The sequence below is a fragment of the Meles meles genome, chromosome 6 (genome assembly GCF_922984935.1).
Source record: "Meles meles chromosome 6, mMelMel3.1 paternal haplotype, whole genome shotgun sequence".
In the NCBI taxonomy this organism is placed as follows: Eukaryota; Metazoa; Chordata; class Mammalia; order Carnivora; family Mustelidae; genus Meles; species Meles meles.
In genome coordinates, this window is record NC_060071.1 from 59,393,188 (window position 1) to 59,417,212 (window position 24,025).

The window sequence follows — 24,025 nt, forward strand, 5'->3', positions numbered from 1 at the left end:
TTACATTCTGTGGGGAAAAGGAAAAGAAAATGAATACTCACCCTGCTAATGTATCAAAATTTCAATCAACCCTCAACAAAATGGAGAGAAAAGGATTGCTCAAAAATCAGTTAAAAGTAATACAACCAGATAGAGAGGAGAGGGAGTTGAGGGAAACTGGAAGGGGAGATGAACCATGAGAGACTATGGACTCTGAAAAACAACCAGAGTGTTTTGAAGGGGCGGCGGGGTGGGAGGTTGAGGAACCAGGTGGTGAGTAATAGGGAGGGCACGTACTGCATGGAGCACTGGGTGTGATGCCAAAACAATGAACACTGTTACACTGTAAATAAACAAACAAACAAAAAAAAAGTAATACAACCAAAGCACAAAATGGAACTAATTCAAACTGAGTTAAAATTATCCAATATCATTTCAAAACTATTTATTGAAAGTAACAGATATTTTAAAAACAACTGCTATTCTACTAACGCTGCCAATAGTATAAAAATAATACAAGTCGAACAGTTTACAAATACCAGATACCACATGAGCTAAAGATAACAAAGAAAAGAACCACCTGTAAAAATGGTGTATTATTGTTCACGGTTGGGGAGCTGTGTTCATTTTTTAAGGCTAGAAAAAGCCTATGCAATATTAGTTAGTCACTCTATAAACCAACCTCTTCACTTTCAGTAGCTTGAGTAGACACAAGTACATCAAGTCGAGAATTGTGCAAGATCACTGCTGAGCTTAACAGTGAGCACCTTCTCTCTGTTGGGTTTAGAGATATCTTATAATTCAGAAGTTAAAAACCCATCCCCTTCATAGTATCTCAAATATCCCTCTAACCATGTTCCTGGATATTTGCAAGCTCTCAGGAGGCTTTTCTCAGATAAATCTAGAATGATAAAATATATAAAAAATAAACAAAACCCTCTCAGTCTCAGGTCCCTCATTTTTAACAGCAAGATCATGAGCTGATACAGGTACTAGTTTCTCTTTCCTGTTCTTCATCTTTCTTCTCCTCCCTACTCTCAGCCTGAAAAAATCACTTCTTGGGAGAAAATTAGAGAATCCCCTTATTCCTGGATCACCATAAGAAACATATTTCTGCATGGGGCGCCTGGGTGGCTCAGTGGGTTAAAGCCTCTGCCTTCAGCTCGGGTCGTGATACCAGGGTCCTGGGATCGAGCCCCACGTGGGGCTCTCTGCTCAGCGGAGAGCCTGCTTCCCCCTCTCTGCCTGTTTGTGATCTCTATCTGTCAAGTAAATAAAGTCTCTAAAAAAAAAAAAAAGAAAAGACACATATTTCTGCAGAGGTTGTCACATGGTTATCAAAGCATAAGATTAAATTTATTCCAGGAATCTTCTTATTCTCTCACTCCATCCCACATATCTCCACTTCCCAAGAAGTACAGTTGAGAAACTGTTGCTAGCGGAAAGTACAAGTTTCTTCGTTGATGGGAATGGGGCATTCTGCCATGGGATTAAGCACATTATTATCCTTAATGATTTCTATATAATTCCAAACAACAGACACTTCCTGATATGTTATCACTTTTTTCCCCACAATGCCAAGTCTTAAAATTACAATTTTCTACTCCAACTAACACAGCCCTTATATTTTCGTTATATTCCCTTTTAGTCTCTAACCATATTTGTTTTTCCACAGAAGCTGTATCTATAATTTGGTATCTTGTTATAGGCTTATATATGTTATATATATGTTAAAACATGGGCTTTAGCACTTACTCTAAGGCTGCATAAAATATCCCACTTAATGGGATTATTTATTTAGCCATCCCTACAATGTTACATACCTCTTAGAATAGCAAGTTCCTGTAGTTTGCTAATCCTTGAGAAAGCCATTCTATACTTCTCGATTTTCCTAAATTTGTTTCTTTCCAACTCTAAAATATCAAATACAGAATGAACTTGTTCATCCTTCTCACACTCCTTTCCAATTCCCTGTTATTGACAAAGTTTCACTTGAGATGCTATGACCGGAATCAAATGAAACAGTCTAAGGGCAGGAGTTTCAGAGCTTACCCCAAAATACAATCTTCCCTTTCTCTCTTCATTTCTTTCTTTCTTCTACCTCCTAAGTTCTTTTCCTGATTATTATGAGATTTAATGTATCTTTTTGGCTATAAAAACATATTAGAGGGGTACCTGGGTGGCTCAGTTGGTTAAGCATCTGCCTCCAGCTTGGCTATGATTCCAGTGTCCAGAGATCAAGCCCCACATTCAGGGAGCCTCCTTCTCCCTTCCTCTTTGCTGTCCCCCCTGCTTGTGCTCAGTCTCTGTCATATAAATGGATAAATAAAATATTTAAACAAATATTAGACTAATGTCAATACTTACTCTGTCCCAACCTATGAAATATGGGCTAAGTGCAAATTTAATTAATAGCACAGAATACGGAAATATCTCTGTCCCTTACCCCACCTCTATAAAAATATGGCAAAAGGTTTACATTTGAAACAGGAATTTTCTATGGTGTGTTTTGGGAGAGGGAAGATAAAGAAGGAAGAGTTAAGAGAGATGGTCCCTGGCTATTACTATAGGGATACAGACCGTAAGCCCCTAATGTCAATAGCATGGTTGTCATGGTCAAATCACTACCATACCAGTAAGTGAACTTGTTTAAGTATTAAGGGGAATACCAGATACAGCAGCAAAAGGAAATCACAGGTTATGGGGCTAGCAGATACTTGCTCTATTTACTTTCTGGACACTGGCAGGCTTACCTATTGGTCATCAGTGCAAGGATGTCATGCTGGCAAGCTTCCCATTTAACTCAGTATGTACCCTGCCAACAGCCACAGCAGTGTCAACAGAAGCAGGAATGATGCTCCTGGCAAAAATGTGCCCCTAACAACCAGCTTGCTAAAGGGACCATCCAGTCTTCTGGGTGTCAGCAAGGTCACAGACTGCAATGGTGTGACTTGTTTTCCATAGTGCCAAGAGGTTAAGAAGTTGAGAGTAAGGTGAAGCTAAAGTTGACATAGTTTTCTAGGTTCATTCCTATCATTAATATGATAAACACTTTGATCCTACCCTTTAAGGAAGCCCTCTGTTTTTACAGAATAATGAATATATCCGTGTACACCACAACAAAATCAGTATCATAATTAGCCCTTATTATGCTGATGGATCTTACCCAAGAAGACAATGATGGGCTCTCTCTTGATCAGAAGCTTCCTATTTTCAGTCTTGAACCTCATATACTTTCCATCAGTAGAATCATGTTATGGTCAACAGTAGAGTGCAATATTCCCCACCTTGCAAATATTTTCAGCATACTAACAAGGAGCCCAATATGATCCCAGTCAATTTAATTTGATATTCACTATCTTTTCTCAGAACTGCATCTGCTAGCAATGCAACCTGGTGATCAAGGAGAATGAGTTCCAGGGCTATTTTTCCAAGCAAGTTTTTATTGACTTGGGGAGCCTTGTCCTGATTTAAATAATAATTCAAACTATGGTCCTACAAGCAGTAGTTACCCTACAACATACTTGTTCACACAAAGGCTAAACTCGCAGTGCTTTATTCCCTAGCATTTATTTTTTAACGTAACAAATAACTGGGAGACACAAATATGGACAAGCCACCATGCCCACACAAACCTGGCTATCTTCCAACGTCTTGTTTCTATTAGGCATAAACTCTTCTAAGCCAGCAGATTTTAGCATGTACTCTCTTTTTGTGATAATTAACTTTTAACATTAAATAAAAAATGGGTCTTAGTTTGAGTATGCATTGTATGAATTTCCCCATTCAGAAGATTGCCCACTTATTTCTCACCTTTTCTCCCTGTCTCATTGCTCATTCTCTTTTTAAAAACTGCTTCCTCGAACTTCATAATCATCAGTAGTAATAATAACCTAGGATATGGAAAAACACTAGAAGCTTCCTCTCATATTTATATTAGGGTCTGTTGAAAACTATGCCCCTCGTTAATATCATGTTTCTTTACTTTTGAGCAAAGTGATGCTCATGAATGCCAGAGCAGCCTTCCTGTTTGCATTAATGTTTAGCTCAGTGAAAAACTCAATTAGTTCTCTAAAACCGCTGACATGGGTCAATTTCTGACAACTGTAACTTTTTCCAGGAACCTTCATCATGTTTCACATAAAAGATGAAAAACCTAGAAAAATTAGTTGCATATTACTTTTCTGGAAAAGTTAACCCAGCTGTTTTTTTTGTTTTCAAATAAATACAGTGAAATGTGTTCCTGAAAAATTAACCATAAAATAAAATTCTAATATTTTTGTTCCTTCATTAAGAAACTTTAGAAACCCAAATTATTACATTTATCTTCTGGAGAAAAAGTAGAAAGCCATGCTGATTTAAATTTTGTTCCAATACTTTTAAGGGTGACTGCATTTTAAAATAGTTCTCTTGAGTTTTTCTAAGCAGGGTAACAAGAACTATTCAGTGGGTCAAAGATGTTCTCAAGACAGACCTTAACTAATCTAAGTTTAGCATTCCCAAAATAAGTTCAATTCTTCTCATGTAGTTAGTAGATATTCCTGACTTGACTTCAATCTCTCATTCAATAAATAACCTAGAATTATGATGCCTTAATGGCCCTAACTGGAAAACAATAAAAACAATGGCTTTAAAATGCTCACTTAGAGTATGGGGGTTGGGGAGGAGAGCTTCTTCAAACTCTGTTTATGCAAATTTATGTTTAATTTTAGATGCTACTATGGGTTCTTCTATGTTTAAAATTAAGATATAGCTAATTATTATATCGGCACCAAGACATCACAGGAATCTGTATGCATTAAGTGAAGCATTCTGTGTTGAAAATTATTGACGGTGGAGTCAGCTACATGAGGATTCATAATGCTATTCTCTCTACTTTTATACATGCTTAAAATTTTTGTCAATCAAAAGTTAAAAAAGAAAAAAGTTAAGCATTAAATGAGATTTGGGGTAGTTACCAGAGTGAGAGGAAATGAAACAAACTATCATCAGAGTCTCTACATTTTTTTAAAAAATATTTTATTTATTTATTTGACAGAGAGAGATCACAAGTAGGCAGAGAGGCAGGCAGAGAGAGAGGAGGGGAAGCAGGCTCCCTGCTGAGCAGAGAGCCTGACATGGGGCTCGATCCCAGGACCCTGGGATCACGACCTGAGCCGAAGGCAGAGGCTTTAACCCACCGAGCCACCTAGGCACCCCGAGTCTCTGCATTTCTATTTCCAATCACTCTTCCTCTATTATTGACAAATAATCTCCCATTCAGAGTTTTGATTGTTTTCTATTTATGAATCCAAACTCTAAGTACTCAGTTTCTCACAAGTTAATAAGATAGTAAGAGGCGCCTGGGTGGCTCAGTGGGTTAAGCCTCTGCCTTTGGCTCAGGTCATGGTCGCAGGGTCCTGGGATTGAGCCCCACATCCAGCTCTCTGCTCAGGGCGAGCCTGCTTCTCCCTCTCTCTCTGCCTACCTCTGTCCTTACTTGTGATCTCTCTGTCAGATAAATAAAATATTTTTTAAAAAAGATATTAAGTAGTTGACATTGGGGTATTTAATAATCTTTCGCAATATAAATTAATGTATACTAAGTTAAAGTATTCTAAAGGTAATTCTCCATGCTAAAAAATGGGAACACTGTTTAGTAAATAAAATACAGGATAAAAAGGAGCATTTGGAAAAAAAATAATGAAATAACTCTTGAAGCAACTTACCTAATACAGAAAAACTAAAACACTATGTTGTTATGAAGACATTTATTTAACTTATTTGTGGATGTCTCATTCTGTTTTTAATTAATTTAAGGTACCTATGTCTATTAGTTTCATTATTAATTCTAGGGTGGGAGGACTATTCGTTTGATTCTATAAATTGTTTTCTGGCACGTGATTCTTTCATCACTGATATATTAAAAGACCATCATACAGTGACTGAATCATCTGTTGTTTGTCGCCCAGAAAATATTATCTTTGAGCAGCCATATTTGTTTAAATGCATGGTAATGCTGCATTCTCCCCTCTGAAGTATGGAAGGTGATTTTCATAGAAATTTTACTTAACAATTGTTGTCTGCAATAATTTTTGAAATGCTTTATTTATATATCCCATAATAAAATACATTTATTACTTACCTTGATATAAGTAACTTCCTAAAAGAAAGATCTTCCTAACAAATATCCTTAATTTTCTTTCAATTTAACTGAAATTAAACTTGAAAGATTGTCTCCTTTTCAAATTTCTGGTTTTCAACCACACACAGGCTCTTGGCAGTTCGGAAATACTCAGTCCCCTTTTCCTTTCTCCTAAGAGATTATTCCAAATATTTAAAATTCTCCTCAAATCCCTTAATTACTTCCATCATCTCTACCCATCTGAAGGAGATGGTCTTGCCTCTAAGATCACAGAGAAAAATAGCAGTTCCTGGTGGATAGTCCTTTATCATTCCATTTCTGGTTTCTTTTTTTTTTTTATTTATTTTTTATTTTTTTAAGATTTTTTTTTAATTATTATTATTTTTTTATTTGACAGAGAGAAATCACAAGAGAGGCAGGCAGAGAGAGAGGAAGGGAAGCAGGCTCTCCGCTGAGCAGAGAGCCCGATGTAGGACTCGATCCCAGGACCCTGAGATCATGACCTGAGCCAAAGGCAGCGGCTTAACCCACTGAGCCACGCAGGCGCCCCCATTTCTGGTTTCTAAACATATCTATATTCTTCTATCCAGAGCTAACCTACCAACCTGTGCTCTGCTAACAATCATTTCCATATCTTCTGGATCTTATTCAATCACTTGTACCTTGAGTAATTTTTCTATTGCTGCTTTTTCTTAATTGATAAAAACAACCCAATCTCTCTCATCTTACAATACGCTTTCTTTCTATTGATCAGCCATTTCTGCCTCCTTAACAGAACACTTCATAGGGGGGAAAACAAAACACCTATTCTAAACCCTAAATAACAGCATGTAACAATAATAATAAGAGACTCTATATTAACTCATTCAATACTCACAGCAACTCTGTAAGGTAGCCAATTATTTTTTTTAAGTTTACTTATTTAAGTGATCTCTATACCCAATGTGGAGCTCAAACTCACAACCCCAAGATCAAGAGTCCCATACTTACCACTAAGCCAGCCAGACACACCATAAGGTAGACAATTTTTATCCTTATTTTATGAAGGAAGAAACTGAGGCACAGCAAGGTAAAGTAACTTGCCCAAAGTCACATAGCTAGAAAGTGGCAGCTGGGAAACTAGGCATCTGAGCCCATGTTCTTTCTCACTATTCAACACCTTATCCCCATGTTTACTCTCAGTATCTTGGTTATTAATTATACGCGAATGATCACTACTATCAACTTATCTAGTCTTGATTTCTCCCCATTTATTTTTTCTACTTCTTATTTTAAGATACCTTAATATCAATATATCTGAAAGACCTAGGCTCCATCTCTTTTCCCTATGCTTCCTCTACCCTACTACAAAATACAACTCTATCCACTTTGTTACTTACCAAACCTTCAATGACTCTCCATAAGCTACGGAATGGGGTCTACATATTCTTCAGTAAGGCACACAAGGTTCATCATAATCTCTTCCCAAATTACCTTCTTATTCATATTCCTACCATTCCTTTACATATCCTCCAGTCACCAAACTTTGAGAAGTATGTGCCATAATTTGTCGTATCCCATGCTCCACACATAATGTTCTCTCAGTTTGCGAAATCATTTTTAATCTTCTCCTCTTGATGAATCATTACTCATCTGTATTATCCCAATTGCCTATTTGCCCCTTCCCCAGGTAAAAGCTAATCTCTCTCTCCTACCTCTATGTTCCCAGAACATTTGTTTAAAAAAAAAAAAAAGTAGTAACTCTATTATCACAATATAAGATTATATTGTCATTAATAATCTAGACTATGAGCTCTTAGAGAGCTAGGACATTCTCTTACTGATATTTGTATTCAGTACCCAGAACAAGAGCAGTCACTCAGAACACATATGATGAATGAATAGATGAAGCTCTTCTTTAATATTCAAAATCAATGTGTCCTGGACATGGGAAGATAAATTAATACATCATAGGAAACATCATAATCTTAATTAATCATTATTTGCCCAAGAAATCCCTAAAAACTTAGCAACACACAGAACATATTTCTGTTTAAATATTAATACAAGTACAGACTCTTTTTCTTGAAGTGCCACTGAGCAAAGAACTCTACCATCAACACAGTGATCTTGAAGTAAATAAGAAACTACATGAATACAGAAAGAAGCCATAAATGTTAGGCCTATCTCTAAGTCTCAAGACTTGATAATGAACAGCCATCAAATTATAAGTACTACAAAATATCCCCATGAACTAAACAGCGAAGTGTTAAGTGAAGTGTTAAGTCTCAATAGTTGCCCCACTACATTGATTCCTTGATGTATAAAATATTTTGGCTCTGGTATGACACAGTCATGGCATTTACCAAATTGTTTATTAAATCATATTTATAAATCACAACAACATCAGCTTACATGCATGACTAAATATAAATGTGAGGTGGACCAATGCTGTCTCTCTGAGCCTCAAGTGTGGGAAACACACTCCTCTTAAGTTTTACTTATAAGAATAGAAATAAATAGAAGTAGAAAAAGTTAAAACTGTTGCATAAAGTAAATCTTTAAAGAAAAATTCAACCATAAAGCAATGTGATTTCCCACTACATTTTTTTTTTTAAGATTTTATTTATTTATCTGAGAGAGAACAAGCATGAGCAGGGGGAGGGGCAGAGGGAGAAGCAGACTCCCTGCTGAACAGGGAGCCTGATGTGGGGCTTGATCCCAGGACTCAGGATTATGACCTGAGCCAAAGGCAGCCAATTAACTGACTGAATCACCCAGGTGCCCACCACCATGCTTTAAATGGTTGTTTGCACTGCAAGCATTTCCTCCTAATTCTAAGAAAAAAACAAAAAAAGAGAGTAAAGAGTACAAAATAAGGTGATGAGAAGAATTCAGAGTAGCACAGAGTAGGGTAATGATGAACTACCCAAGCAGTTTGGTTATCTACGCTACGATGAAGTTGATTAAATATGTCTTATTTCTTTAAAAACTGATGAATATCTCACTGACAGTTTTTTCCTAATTTATTTAAAATTCTAGTATCAACATTCTTTGATTGCATTTAATAATATGAGTGGTATTGAGTGATTTTGATCCTAAAGTTACTGTGTTGTTTATACGCTGGGGTTCACATACGGGCTGGTCTAAGTTCAGAGTTCAAAATAATTCAACTTTTAATACATATAATGAAAAATTACACCTAAGTCACTCACCAGAACACAAAGGCAACATTAATATTGCTGCTGTAGACTAAACAAAAGCAGGAGTGATCAGTCTTTAAACTTTTACTGTTTTTCTAGCCTTAAACAGGAAAAGCATTTTGGAAATATAGGGCTCATTAAAGAACACTCTTTAAACTACTGCTGGAACTTAGGATTTTTGCCTTATAGGTGGAACTCCGAACAGAAATTTATTAACCATTCTTATTTACACTTGTCAGAATCTTAAGATTTTATACTCTACAGAGAACAGCTGACATGACAGCATAGCAAAGTTCATTATTAAAACCATAGTATGCCAAGTCCAAGACACAAAAGAGAAATAAAACTTTGATTTGTCAAGAAAAATCTTATTGTGCACAATATACTTTTCCTTCTACACCACCAGATTTATATTTTTATCTTACTTAGGATTGATGGCCTAAAAATACAATGAATTAAAATTAATTAATTAAAAATAATTTAACACTAATATTAAATCACCAAAGTACTAGAACACAAACAAATCTCTAGGAATGCTTAAACAAAAATTCTGGAGCTGAAAAAGAGCTATTTACATGCTTCCCTGCATTAACAAAAGGGCAGGTAATAATGATGGCTTGTATGACAATATTGTCTTTGTTAGTTTAGTCCCAACAGAACTAAAGATTTCCTGATTACAACTTTGTAATCTAAGTCAACTGAAAAGATTTCTGGGGAAGGGAAACAAAGAGGAGTCTGAGCGCTAGCATTAAAGTGGAATATATTACCTAAGTTTATTCTTCAGTGTGGGACACTGTAAATAAGAGGGGCTCCTACTTCGACAGCCCATGCTAGGTCATGACCTGAACTCACTGTACTGGTGTAAAAGAGAAAGTTGTGCTGGAGTCTCAGATTTGCACGCTTCTCTGCTTCACCTTCAGGATCCTGTAATCACAGAGGGCCTTAAAATGAATTGTTCACTCTGTACTGTATCTCATTGTCAGGATTTTTAAACAGTTGCTTTTTTATTGTAATGAGCCAATTATGAGCCAGTCACTCAAGCAGTCATTAACAATAGATTTTTTTAATTGCATTTTTAATGAATTTTATTTTGGATAAAAGCCCTTAAAAGTACCTATGGCAAAGGGTAATCATACATTGAATTAACAGCAAAATCTGTTTAATAATGACTTGTCTTTTATTTACTACAACAAAATAAATTCCGGTGAGAACGCTAACAAATTGACAGTGTCACAGAAAAAGGGTGGGGGTTGGGGGAGGGAGTTGTATCTACACTGCTAAAAAAATTAAAATGAAAACATGCCTTTTTTGCATTTAGTTATGTCCCTATTCTTTCCTCATTTTAAGGCACAAATAAAACATCTGATCAACACAGACCTTGCTCTATATTTAGAAAATAGTTAATATTTTATCCATGTTATCAATAATGTCTAATATAATTATAAAATAAGCTAAACTAAAAAAAAAAAAACCCACCAAACCAAATTTAACATATTCATTCCTAAAGATGAATGTAATATAGAGGTAAGATATGATAAAAGTTAAAACTGTTGCTTAAACAAAACACTATAGTGTAAAAATCTTCATTCATCTTGAAATATTTCTATGCAAGTATGAATGGAAATGTTCTTATTGAAGATAAAATGTGATCCTTATGAAAATTTGAATGAACATAGTTTACGATCAGATATAAAAATGTATTTTTTTAGTTGACTCTGCTGAAATCTCTGAAGTCTTAATCATAAATAAGAGCCCACTATTCAATGCAACTTAATCATTAATTAGGAAGTCTTAAGGATGTACCTTGCTACTAGAAAAATTCTCTCTTTAGGGTTTTATACATGTCATACTGTGGTTGGATTTTAAAGTTTTTAATCCATTAAAATCACTCACACATACTAAGGGAAAAATATCTATCTATCTATCTATCTATACTGTATGCATATATTCAGAGATTCCTAGAGTGTCACTATACACTCTGATTCTGTGAAAGAAAAAACTTTTAAATGTTCAAGGTCTTAAAAAACCTTGCATTATCTGCCTCAAGAATGGGCTGACTGAAAGCACGAGCCTCTGCAGCCTCTGGTTAATTAATCTGCCGGCTGAATGACAGTGTGCCTAGGGGCATGGCGCTGACAACCTACACAGGGTCCCAACGTGCTTTAAGCCCTGGATAGCTACATTCTGCATGCCAAGACTTTGCCCAACAAATAGTAGAGAGGCCTATAGAGCCTTTCTTCTTCTGAGACATTCCGTTTAATTAATGTAATCCCTCTTTATCTAAAAGTTTTAATAAATTTAGGTGAGACAAAATCAACACATTTATGACACTGAATGCAGTAACTAGTTGCTCTAACACTATTTTTATGTACTCAAAAGGCTTCTTTACAAGGCAAAAGAAAATGAAAGCAAGAAAAATGTTATATTACATGCAGAAATTTTCAAACATGCTACTTGATCTGTTAAAAAATATATTTGTACCACCCAATGTTTAAGAATTCGATTAAATGAATCTGGTCCTTTCCATCTTGCTGGGTTTAAAGATTTTACTGTCATAAAAATATAAATCATATACCCACCCCAAAACTCTTTGAAAATTACAAATACCTAATCTTGAGCAAGGTAAGCCTATTTTTTTAGCAACAGGATACAAAGGACATTCTCCTAATCCCTTTTGCTGCCAGAACAAAACATCTTTCAAATCAAGATAAAATCGCTACATCATGAATGTTAATATCATTCTGAGAAAAATAATACCTTATGACTAGAAAAGACCATCCCTTTAGGGAGAAATGTTGTGTTAAAGTGGATTATTCTTTTAGTAGTGTAATAGAATGGTTTCTACCTAGTCCCAGATGGAAAATCAAAATCTGCATTTAAATGGAAATATTTTAAAACAGATAGGAAAAAGGCTAAAAGCATAAGGAATACCTCCTTCCTTACATCTTAAAAATCCAAAGTGCTTCATGAGAACTTTTCTGGAAGGTATGGCTTTAAGATTTTTGTTTGTATGTTTGTTTCATTTTTATGAAGAGCTTGCAGGGCAACATAATTTCAGTTTGTGATTAACACATACTATTTATGCCTATTTTATCAAATTTATAAATTGGATCAAGAAGTTGAGCTGCAAAATTTTTAGCATTGCAAGAAACAGAATTATGGTTTAGGTTTATGCAAAGTTAATAAGAACGAGTCCTCCATTTTATTCCTATTTTTTTAACCATGATGTTTTATATGTAATTCTTACAAAGCAATAGCAGTTTGTTGAGTCAAATAAAATCTGAGTTTCTTCTAGCATTTGACTCAAATCACCACCATGGTTAGAGTAAAAAGAAAACAAAATGTTAGGCAATATTATAACAACTGCTCTTTGCGACCTGAAAGATTATTTTCAGTTCTTCAATAGTTGGGGCAATTTTCTTAAATCCTAAAGGAGCCTGACAGCACTGCACATTTCTTAATGCTTGCATTTACTTTTACATTATAAAACAATAAAACAGCAGGATAATGTTCATGCAGTTTAGAGACTTGTAACATTACCACAAATAATTCTACTGTATTATGGCAAAACATAAGCTTTTTAAATGTAGGCTGCCTAAAGAAAGGGCAATCTATATTCATTGAAAGTACATCGACAAGTAAGATTGGAAATATAACTTAAATGTTGTAGCTATTCTAAAATAATGGTTGAAACGGTTTGAAAAAGCAAAATCCATGCTAGATGAAATTTTTTTTGGTCATAAATTAAAATATAATTAATTTTCAAGCACAATGCTTATTGGCAAAGGAAAGGCTTCCCACATTTCTTTCTTTGGGTTTATAACAGACTACATGGCTTCAGCCACCTCAGGAACCAACTGCATTAAATAATTTGATCATTTTTCCTCAACAATGTTATAAATCAAGACACTTTACAATTACCCACTTTAAAGATGCAGATAATTTGATGGTGACTAATGGATTGCAAATAATGGACCAACCTGCAGAAGCTGCCCATAGCATTTCCTTTCTAAAATCAGCCCATCTTCTAGTCACTCTATTGCAGGTTCTGATACATCCTTATCGCCAGAAGCTGTCCATTTTTGTACAGGAAATTGTGTGGATCTCTTTAAAAGACATGAAACACATCTTATTTTAAAGCATAATGGGAACAACTCCTGTGTATGTATTGGGTGATTTTCTCACTTTCAACAGGTAATTCATTTCAATCCAGCTGTCCATGATTCTCCTAGTGCTACCCATAGGGATGAGAAAGAACAAAGCATTTCTCTGCTGTAACCCAATTATCCTTTATACTGGCGCCTCCATCCCTGTTTCCAATTCCCACCTCTTACCCTCACTCCCAAAACCTGCACAAGAAAAGTTTTTCAATGGGAGAAGATACACTATTAAATCTCATCACCAAAATAAACCCCAAGACACATCATCATTAGTCTGCACTAAGGAGCAAACTAAATCAGGGCAGCTGTAACAATGGGGCCATCACAGAATATCCAAGACTCACAGATCATTTAAATCACCAGGCTCTACAACTGCCTACATTAGAGAACTGTAGAAACATGGCAAATTTACATTTTAAAAGAAAATGTATGCTCTCATCCTTGTAGATATTAGACTCTTATAGCCAATGCAGAACAAACTGACCTTTAATTCAAATATTTCTTTCTAAATAAATGATACTTTCAGTTAGAAGGGAACCAAACTCTAAAAATCTCACTACCCACAGCAGGGCCTCAGACCAGCAGAACTGGCATCACAGAGGCACGTGTGAGAAGAATGTCAGGCTCCACCCAGACCAACTGAATCGGAACCTGAATGTTTAATAAGATGCCCAGATGACTCATCTACATATTGATGTTTCAGAAGCTCTGGTCTAAACTTTGTTCTAGTTGCACCATTTATTCTTCATTGAGAGACATAAAGCAGTTAAGTGCAGAACAGCTTGTACTCATAAAAACACTTAAATGTTACAGATGACCACAATTTAAATAATGAAAGAGAAAACAGGGAGAAAATGTAAGTAAAACTTCAGCAACTAAATTAGATCTAGACCCTGCAATCTTTGTTTTCAACACTTGAAAATTCATGTATATGTTACATGCCTAAATGCATGTAACAGATGAGAGAGGAAGACAGGGAGGAAAAAAAATGAAAGTGACGGGAAGAAGAATCAGAAGAGAATGGAACTACAAAGTACACACAGTGCACAGAGGTAGATATGTTTAGAGCCTGAAAAGAGAAGAAATGAAGTGAAAATCCAGCCGCTTGGAGAGTAGCAGCAATAACCCCCTAAAAACACTCCCACATCGCCCTCTTATACATACAAGCCCAAGCCAGTGTGCTGGAATGCGGGTCACACCACCAACAAGAAATTACCAAGAAATAAGTATAACGTAAACAAGGGTATGTCACTGAAGCCAGTATCCCCTAATACTAATTGAACAACAATACAAGTAAACACAGAAAGAATTAGTTCTGAGAAAGCAAAGAGACCAACAGCAAAAGGTAGTTACAATACTAAAAAGGTGATCTAAGATTCTTTTTCCAAAGTCTAAATAATCATTTAGTTATAATTACCATAAAATCAACATTACCTATTTAATACTTACAAATGAACTTACTATTATTACAGTACTATTGTTATTAGTTATTATACTAAGTCTACTAAATCCAAAATTGCACTGTTGTTTTGTTTTTAATGACATAATAAAAACAGCCAACATTAATAAGATAAATTCATTTTTAAAAAAAGGAAGCATAAGAGATTTTCTATGGGATATTTAGTGAATATAAAGTAATGGCTTATACCTGCAATAATAATTTGTAGAGTGTGAAATATGCCAAAAGTGTTATGCTTGATATTAAATATACCCAAAATGATTAATCTATGATTAATCCAATAGCTTATCAGCATTTATTTAATGAAAAAATTAGAAATAATTTCTAAATACTGACAAATTTAATGATGCCAATAGAAAATAAACCAGTTGATAGCCAGAGACTAGAGTATGGCTAGTCAGAAAATAGAGCCTGTCAGAAAAAAACGAGTTATAGTTAACATTATATCTGGAAAAATAACATACATGTTATTTTAAGAAAAATAACATACATGTTACTATGTCTATCTGTGTTCATCCACTTGGCACATTATCAATATGCAATATACTAAAATTCAGCCCACTTTGTAACTGATCTTTTGAATGTAATCCCATTAAAACACTGGAAAATGACTTCTCACAATATGGGGGGGGGTGATGCAGAAATCACCCTATGTCTTGCATTACATGACTGAGCTGCCCTAACACATATCTCTTTGGTTTTGTTCCAAGAGTAAAACGCAGTCAAAGATGGGCAGAATGCTACTCCCAGCTTGTATTCACCACATGCCAGGAACTGTAAAAATAGAATTCCAAGTTGAGGTTTCAGATACATTAAACAAAGACTTAGAATTTCAAAATATAAATAATGCATGCATAAATAGGTATATTATTTATGGAAATCAAGTAGGCAATATGTATCAATGGTTTTAGAAATAATCATATACTTTGATCCATTAATTATACATCTAGAAATCTGTCCTAAGAAATTAGTATTTTTAAATGTAGACAATAATTGATGTGTCCACATCAAAGTGCTATAATTTATAGTAAAAATTAGACTCAACCTAATTTACAAAATTAGGGAATCATTAAGGAAATTATTATACAGCTACATGATGGAATATTAAGTAGTCATTAAATTATGTTCATAAAGAGGTTTTAATGGCATGAAAAAATGCTCCTGGTATTTTAAGTTAAAAGAAAGCAGCCTACAAAGTTATATACACAAATGATTATACACATGTATGTGTGTATCTATGACAGTATGTTAAATATATATGTGTGGAAATATGTCAAAACGTTAACTCTGAATGATTGAATTTTGAGTAAGAGATTCACATTTTTTATACTTTCATGGCTTTCCTTAATTTAAAAAACAGTTGTAAGTATCAAAGAATATTAAGGAGTAATTTAGATTAACAAAAAAATCCAAACAAAACAAGGCATGAAGAACAAGGGTGAGAACCCTTCATAGTTACAGCAAACCTATGCCGCTAAATAGAGATAGTGTGTGTCAGCAAGAGGAGTACTAAGAACCTAGTCCTAAAGGAAAGAAGCTGCTGGACTACCTGAAAGGTGGAAGACAGATGAAAATCACTGATAGTTAAGTATAAAGACAAATGAAAGTAAAATAAAAGAATGCAGAAAAGTCAAATCTATTAGAATCTAATAAGCAGACAAAAAAAGCAAAGGGGATATCATCAATGCCAGGGTTATTTTCACTACGCAAAAGCATCAAATAGTTGCAGAAAGTAAAATATAACCATTTTAGGAGGCTTATTCCAAATCTTTGGTTAAATGTAAGAAATGGGTTACTATCAAATCATAACAAAACACAATTTATAGATCCTCATTTTGTTTTCTACAAAGTTGATACCTACAAAGACTGCTTTTTTCTTTTCAGAGTTAAATACATCTTTAAACTATGCAGATAATGAAATTACATACTCAAAAACAAGTATAACCCACAAACTAGATCTTTTATAAAACAGTATTTTAGCTACTTTGTTAATTAAGTTAGTTGTAATTTACTGTATCTTCCCTTAACCTTCCTTGGTTGTGAATGCTTCATAATTATTTCTATTTCAGACTGCTTGATGGATCTGCTGGCTCAAATCAATAAAAACATGGGGTAAAGAGTAGCCACACGAAAGGCATTGTATAAAACAGAATTCACTGGATGCAAAGATTTTAACCACAAAGCAGAAAACATCAACATGTTTCTTCACAAACTAGATTAGTCTTATCTATTATATAGCATTGTTTTGTCTAAAATATACACAAGTAACAGTCTGAGAAGAAACTATGCATAATAGCATGAAGGAAAAAAATCAGGCTACTCAAAGATTAAGACAGAATTCCTGTGTAAGTATAAATGTTTAAAAACTCCATCTGAAAGAAGACCCATTGATACTAACTTAAAATTGAAGTTTATAATACTATCTAGGCTTTGACAGAATCTAGTCTATGATGGCCCTAAGGATGTCTGAAATAAATGTGAAGATGCTTCTTTAAGTAATGGTGGGGGGTAGTTACTGGCTTTTCAAAACAACTAATTTAAAATAGTAAAGTAAATACGTCTAATTAATGATCTCAGGATACACTGAGTTGAAAGTTTGATTTATCCATTCGTCTGTTGAAGGGCATTTTGGTTCTTTCCACAGTTTGGCTTTTGTGGAGATTGCTGCTATGAAACGTTAGGGTACATATGGCCCTTCTTTTCACTACATCTGTATCTTTGGGGTAAATACCAGTAGGTGACTAACATAACACAATTTTTAAAAGTTTGATTTACTTTTAATATCATATCACACTTCACACTTCAGCGGTGGAAGCATGAAAAAACTATGTTAATATGTAATGATCTGCTCTCTACTGGAGAGGACCAGGACAGAGAAGAAACCCAGAGACTGTTAACACTGAATTGGCTAAGAATAAATGATAAATTATTTCAAGGTATTAATCAAAAGTATAAGCTAAATCAAGAATCAAAAGTATAATTCTTAAACAAACCCAGATAGGGCAATCCTGAGCCTTAAATACCACAGGATTCTTAGGAGAAACTCAGCAACAATGGCCAGACAAGGAAGGATGAATGCCAAGTAATGGAACAAAGAGGTACACTGCAAGGAATATGGAATATTTTTAAAAGAGCAAAGAATGCACCACAAATAATAATCGTGATGAATACATAGCAGTAATCTTCTCCCTCCTTGAGACAGGCACAGCGCCTTAATCATCTACATGCAATTAGAAAAATGCCTTCAACAAACCAAGAGAAAAAAAAAATGTGTATTAACATTCTACAACTCATACAGCATGTGTAAACATTATGAATAATGGTTATACAGTGTGTGACTTTTTATCTTTGCACTTCTAGATTTTGTCAATTTATTGAAGTTCAAAGAAAAAAGCATATAGGATAAAATCATCTGACGAAGTTCCTCCTCATACTGTTTTCTCATATAAACTTTTCAAATTGTTGGTGATGTGTCCGTTTTCTGCCCACAAAGCTTTCCCATTAAGAAGTTTTTAGTAGATGGGACCCTGGAAGACCCTATAGAAAAACTGAACTGTGGAAAATATTCAATTAATTCCAGTTGGTATCCAGCTAAAGCAAAGTTCCAAACAAACATATTAAAATGCACAAAATTTGACATGATATTTGCCAATGTGAAAGCAACTGATACATGTAAGACCAAGAGGAAAGACAATTAAAGACAAAATAAAGGAGCAGGAGAATTTCTACCATACTATTCCTGAATTCACAGAAGGGCATGGTTAACTTCTCTAAGAACCAGATCAACAGAGAAACCATGACAGATAAAAATATCTTATTAAACTAGTTAAGTATGAGCGCTGCTCCATTGCTCCCATGACATAAGAAAAATATTTTATCTAGTGACTTGGTAAAATATTATTAATAATATAACCAATACTATTAACATTAGTTAAGATTATTATTATTATTATGTAATAGTTAATATTAATTGAGGCTTCCTTTTATGATCTATTTTACATGGATTATCCCATTAAATGCTCATGACAATCCTATGACGTAGGTACTATCGTTAGTCGCAACTTTATAAATGTGAAAGTCACCGTGTATAGAAGTTAACTGAACCAAGGTCATATAGCTAGCATGGGGTAGAGCCTAAAACAGACATGTCTGACTCCAGAATCCCCACTTATCTCTTGTAGCCAAAAAATCAAAAAGCAAAAAACCATGTCTTATTACACACAATGTTGATTTCCTTAAATATATGTAATTATAAAGGTATCATTGGACATCATTAAAATAAAAGATGAAAATATACAGTGTAACAGGGGTTCTCAACCTTTTTGGTCTCCAGACACTGATACGTGTAATATATTGTCCCTTCTTATAATCCAGTGATGGAGTTGAGGAGGAAATTCCATCCAGCTGTATGTCCCACTCTGAGAATTCCACAGTATGCAAACTTCTATCTTTATGTGTAAGCAATGCTACTTATGGCTCTACCCAAATCTTGCTTGTGGCTCAAAAAGATTAATAAATAAAATGTATATTCAAAGATTTTGCCATGATTCTCTCATGCAAGACTCATGTTAAAAATAGTAATTACATACTTCGTATTAACTCATAAAAAAGAAAGCTGAATTAAGGAAAATAAGAAAATGTTACTTTTTCTTGGGTTAAAGCTGTTTCATTCAGCAGCAAGATCTTCTCTCATATTCTACCACCTTGAAGAAATTTAAAGGATTTCTTTGGAGGACTGCTATAAAATTATCATTGACATTTTAATTAAAAAAAGAAATGTATGTTGAATAAACAGGACATTTCCCCTAACAGTCTGCAGTAGCTGCTCCATTGCTTCTTTGTACAGTCTTGGTAAATTATGCAGGCTCTCACTAGACAGAGCAGCTGTATTTCACTGTCTTCAGTAATGTAATCTACATTTATCATTATTTTAATTAAGCAGATTCTTAATTTGGTACTTTCACTGCAAAGAAAAATAGCTTATTCATTTTTTTTTGGTAGACAGCATCTTGTCAGTCTTATAAACCAGAATTTAATTTTAAACATGATTCTTACTGCAACCAGTCACTATTTTTTTTTTAAAATACCATATTTGGTTTATTAAAAGCTTGTTCAGTCTCATTCTATCAGTTTAAAACATTGGTTCCTTTTTTATGTTTTTAAAAAAAGGGTACTTTCACAGTTCTCAATTTTAACCCAAGTAATATACTAAAAACAATAGGATTTATTATAATATTAAACTCAGGATTCAAAATTAATATGAAGCACAAATAAGAACTTTATAAGAGAAATAATGCTTTACTCAATGTTGAGAAAATTCAATTCACAAGCTCTTTGTGCAAGATTATTTTTATCATCAGGTCACTTGAAGTGTCTCAATCTTTAGCTAAATCCATCATTGTGGAATGCAACAGCTTTTAATCATCTTGAAGACAAGTTCTGAATATTTTTTATTCATTTCCATTATTTGTAGTCACAACAAGTTGATTTCTAAAAAATAAATTGGTGAATTACACTTGAAATGTGCTTGCTTAAATGGTTCACATAGAAACAATTACTCTAATAGTACAATGCCACACTAAATTGTGCATTTTAATACATATGTTATCTCAAATCTTTTATGTCAATAAGGCCTGACATTAAAAAAATTCTGTATTTAGCATATGTTAATTGAGCATCTTTTATGTGCCAGGTAAAGAATTAGCTGCTCCGAATTCAAACCAAAGAAGAACAAAGCCTTTACACAAAAGAGAGAAAGAACATATGTGTACACACACATATATGTATATGGCAAACTGGTTTTTAAACTTTGTTCCTTCAAAGAGAACTTCAGGCCCCCATCTCCACTTCAACCAGAAAAGCTCCACTTTCATCTATTTTTATGTCTTTTTTGGTAACTGGGTTGAGAAAGCAAAATCCACTTACCCAGAAACTATGAAGAAGGGCTCTAGACTACTACTGAGAACACAGGCAAATGAAAAGTATCCTGTTTTCTCAGATACATTAAGGGAGAAAAAAAATGAAAGACTCTTTTCTCAAGTTTCATTTATTATCCGTTTTCACATGTTGCCAAATACTAGTTTGTGGGTAATTTTCCACTAACGTTTATAAACATGGCTTATAAGAAGTTTGGGGATAAAGTCTGTAAAGAATTGAAAGTTAACGCGTACCTCATTTTATCAGTCCACATTACCAAGGAATGCCATGTTAGCTTTCAGATTCACATAAATCATCAGGAGTAAAATTTTTGAAAAACCTAAAGTACATTAAATGTGTTCTAGATTTTTATTAAAACTTCCTTGTGTAAAAACAATGCCATTTACCTTCACGTTGTAATTTTTGGAACACAGTAACCATTTGGGCACTTATAATAACTTGGCCAAAAAATATACATTATATCTAATCCCTAACAAAAACCTCAAAGATAAGCTATTTTTACTCCCATTTTGCAGATAAGAAAGCAGGCTCAGAGATTTAGAAATGTGTTCACCATTACGTAGTGAATACCCATGGAGAAGCTAGGATTTGCCCCATGCTCTTTTTACTAAAACACTTTCAGAAGCAAAATAAACTTTGCCCGTGGAGTATTTTTACTTCTAATCACACAGCTAAATATGAGCCTGCTTGTATTATCATCTAATAACTTCACATAAAGTTGTGTTTACAATGAAAAATTTAGATATCAATATATATAATCAAATAGGTAACCCATAAAGAAAGGAAGGCAAATCTAAAATTTAAATCAATGCTAATGAATGACAAATACTTTAGACATTGTGTAACTCCCTTGGTTTGAATTTAAATAATGTCCTGTATAAAGCCTGGGTTGCCCAATTCAGGAACAAGTAAAAGTTAAGTTCTAGGCAGCCCACTTAGGCTCTAATTAAATAGAAGAAATGAGGACAAAGGAACTAAATTATTTTTTAAAATACTCCTATTGGAACTCAACTTCAAAAAGATATTTCATAAAGAGACAGTACAGCTTGTAAGATTCCTTCTATCTCAAATTACTGGGATGAATGTCTGATAAAACTTGAGATTTACCACTGGGTAACAAGAAGAGGTAGCCAATAATTCTAAATGAAAACTCAGAATGGTCCTTTGTTCCCTTTGTTTAAAGTAAAGCCGCTAGTGAAAAACAAGAATGTCTACTTAGGAAAAAGGACTCTCTTGTCTGAGCAAAAATTAAATTTAAATATCCTGCTTCCTACCTGAATATTCTAAATCATCTACATGTATCTACTGTTCCCTAAAAGACTACAGAGGGCACTGTTGCATCAGCTTTGAAGCTTTACAATAGAAGCCTAGAAAAACTGTCTATAACATATAATTTCTTAAAGGGTCAAAAGCATGGAAATCTACCAAGCTTAATATAAGGGATAAAACCAAAATGTACGTTTTTTTAAAAATAGGCTGGACTTCAATGGGGCAAAAAAAAAAAAAAATTAACAAAAACAACTGTCAAATTGAGAACACTGCACCACACACATTTTGCATTTCCTTTTGTAGTGCTTTCATGAGAAAGGTAACTAATCATAGCACCTCCTTATCCAATGGAAACAGGAGCCCATTGCAGAATCCTTTTTACAATCAATAGAAAAATGAATGTGGCACCTCATGCAATCCTTCCATAATTCTATCAACAGAAAGAATGCAGTCTGTTTGCATACTTTTTGTCTAAAAGGCCAATTCCATTTGTCCCCTCTTTGGGTAAAATGACAGCTATAGATCAATCACTCTTACATGAGAGTAAACACACTGCAAAAAAAAAAAAAAAAAAAAAAAGGATCAAAACTGAAACCTCACCGTTTCTAAACGTAATTTTGTTACACACATGGGAACTCAAACTCAAAGCAAAATAGAAAAAGCAGGTTTTTCCTCATAGACATGCATTTCGTGCTATTGTGCGATAGTATTGGGATACAAAATTATAATTATATATGAGTAGCATTCAATTGAACTTCTATATATTTTCTGTTCTCTCACATCATTCCTGTTACAATTCTTTGAAACTAAATTCAATTAAGTATAGTGCCAAAGGTTTTTTTAAAACATGTTTGCAAAGTATTACAATAAGACTTGTATATAGAATATAAAGCTTTTTATTACAGTACCACTTAATGCTTTCCACTTGCTTATTCACCAAAAATTTAGAATTCTGATACTACAAACAATACAAAAATGCAAGAAAAGTTCATTTTTATTTTTGTAATTTAAAAATAATGTCTTGAATAGTTTAACCTCTGTAGAAACACTAACATTAGCTGTAAGAATTACATCATGACCAGGCAGGCAACTAGAGATAATACGTAAAATGAGAAAGGAGAATACTCCATTAATGCGTATCAGATCACAACACCACATCACATATTAGATAAATCAACATTAATACAGGTGCCATCATAAAACTAAGGCCTCTAATAAAGAATCCCTGATTCCCTAGAAAAACAGTATACAACTCATTTTGTCCCTCTCAAACTTCCAGAGAGATTAGCACCTTCTCTGAAATCAAAGTGCAGAATTGTGAAAGTGTTAAAAATTCTTCAATAATATGTCAGCCTACTCATAAATCAAAAAAAGGGGAAGGGGCTTCAGATGGTATGTAGATTTCATTTTATGACAAAAGCCTCGGTTTAACAAGTTATTTTCAGCCAATAAAAGTCAAAAGTAAAGATTGTTAAAGTGGACAGCACTGATTCTAAGGCTTTAACTTATTAAGTTAACCAAAATGCTACTTGAGTATTGCTCCCTTAAATTATTAATTTACGAGTTTTGCTTAGTCTCCTCCTGAGGCAAGGTGGTTTGTAGGTATATTGAATGGATGTAAATAAACAGAAAGCTTTTACAGTAGTCTAATAACACACCAAACATAATAAAACAACCCTTTTTAATGAACACTGAATGCACAATTCTATAAACCAAGTTTATATAAATGGGCTATATAGATAATTTAAAGAAACTGTAAGATCCTCTAGGAAGTAAATGCACAAATTCAGAAAAATTAAACACAAGCCTATTGATTTTCACTGATATGATAAAAGCTTTCAACAAAATCAAAATGTCACTGTGCCTATGAAGAGTATGTCACATGCAGTTTTGGAGAAATATAAGAGAAAATGTC

The 24,025-nt window shown here is 34.0% G+C and overlaps 1 protein-coding gene across 2 annotated transcripts in view; it reads right to left on the bottom strand.

Moving 5' to 3' along the window:
• DPH6 (diphthamine biosynthesis 6) overlaps positions 1 to 24,025 on the bottom strand; it is a 192,645-nt gene that overhangs the window by 125,148 nt on the left and 43,472 nt on the right. The window lies entirely within an intron of this gene.